Raw genomic sequence first — 2,199 nt, 5'->3', positions numbered from 1 at the left:
CTGTTACAGTTTGTGTTAAATATATGAATACCTTGACTATTATGCTACACAGTTTGTGTGCTGTGGTGTGGCCGAGGTACCAGTCTGTTTACCTTCACACATTCCACTTGTACTCTGTGTCATATGCCAAAGATAAGATGTTTAGCATGACAAGGAGTGAAATGATAGCTAAACAGACTGGTACCTTGACTAGCTGTGTTCGCCTAGCCGAGGGCCAATTTTTTAAATATATTTTTTATATATATATTTTTTTATTTACATTTTTTTTTATACAATTTTCCTTGAGTGGATGTTCGGGGGGCAGGAACATAGTTAGAAATAATTTGTACATTGCAAATTGACCACAAGAATCCCAAACGGATATAGTATTTGACCAAAATTATCTTAACTTGATTGCTAACATGCACAACTTTGGGGATTGTATTAACCGTGTAATTAATGAAATACTATAAGGTGTGTTTTCCATTCAGGAAAGCTATGTCGAGTACATTTTGCTCCATCGCCTCCACATCCTGGACAGTATTCATAGGGAAATCACCCCCCTTGAGTAGTACTGCTGTCGCTGTTACTACTGTCAGGTTGACTCTTCTTCATCCATGTCTGAGTCTGTCTGCAGATCAGAAATCTCCTCTTATCTTTTTAAGTTTAATCCGAGCCTGTTCATAGGTTGCTGTGAAAAGAAAAACATTACGTATTTAGGCTGCTGGTCTAGTGCAACATGTTGGTCTTTATGGTCATCTTAGCTGGTACCTAGTTGGGTTAACCTTTTGGGCCAGACATGGACAAACCCATGTGGGCTACAAAATGGGTCCCTATGGCAGCATTTACACAGGCAGCCCAATTCTGATGATCTTTTCCACTAATTGGTCTTCTGACCAATCAGATCAGCTCTTTTGCCAATAATTGGGTAAAAGATCAGAATTGGTTGCCTGTGTAAATGTAGCCAAATGGACCCTTTGCCATTTGAATGGGCTCTAGTTGACATACAGTAACCTTAATCGCTTTTTTTTTTTCATTTGAAAATATTTATATTTTTTGACCAGTCAGATGTCAGAATAAATTCAAGATCATGTCATTTAAATGTATCTGGTCAGTCTGTTCGAACAAGCTGAGTTTAGCCAGCTCAATAATTGAACATGGTATTTATTTTATTTCAGTTAGTATAGGAGGCAAAGTTTCAAATTTCAGTTTCCTTTGGGTTAGTTTAAGTTTTTATTTATTTTACGAAATCTTTATAAAATATATTTTTTTATAAATTCCTCCAAAAATACTTGAATCCTTAAATCGGTTCTACTCAAGTTTGTTCGATTCCACTCAAAACAATCCCCAACATATTACAGCATGTGAATCTCGAATCATTTCCCAAGCAATTCCTGAACAATTCAGCAGCTTTCTGCAACCAAAATGGCAGCCATCATATTAACCCTTCATGTGGAATACACATCGTCAGTCACAGGCTCCATTAGGAAATGTGTTGATGATGTACCCACAATAACAATCTGGACATACTCCAACCAAAAACCCTGGATTAATGGCGATATCCTTACAATGCTGAGAGCCAGTACTGCTGCATTCATGTCAGCAGAACGAACCCTGATGACTCTGGCACGCGACGCGACACGACACATACAAAGGCAAGCAGGTAGGAACTCTGCAAAAAATGTATTAGGGACTAAAAAACACAATACAGACTCAAACTTGAATTTATGTTCTCAGACTTGCAGACTTGCATTGCATTTGGCAAGGACTACAGACTATCACAGAATACAAAGGCAAATCCAACTGTGTGGTGCCCACCGAAGCCTCCCTCCCAGACGAGTTTAACCCATTCTATGCTCGCTTCAATGCAGACAACCGAGCCAAACAGGACGAGTCTTGCTGCTCTGGACGACCGGGTGCTTTCATTTTCCGAGGCTGACATTGGGAAAACTCTTAAGAGTGAACACTCACAAAGCTGTAGGCCCAGATAGCATCCCTGGCCACGTCTTCAAGAGTGTGTGTTAACCAGCTTGCAGGCGTCTTCTTGCACATCTTCAATCTGTCCCTGTCCCAGGCTGCAGTCCCCACCTGCTTTAAGGAGACAACCATCATCCCAGTGCCCAAGAAAAACAAGGTGACATGCCCAAATGACTATTGCCCCATGGCGCTCACCTCAGTCATCGTGAAGGCTTCGGGAGGCTGTTCACGGCCCACATCAAG

Source organism: Oncorhynchus masou, chromosome 11, assembly GCF_036934945.1.
Source record: "Oncorhynchus masou masou isolate Uvic2021 chromosome 11, UVic_Omas_1.1, whole genome shotgun sequence".
Taxonomy (NCBI): Eukaryota; Metazoa; Chordata; class Actinopteri; order Salmoniformes; family Salmonidae; genus Oncorhynchus; species Oncorhynchus masou.
The sequence above is the reverse complement of the archived record's forward strand: the minus strand, read 5'-3'. Positions refer to the sequence as shown.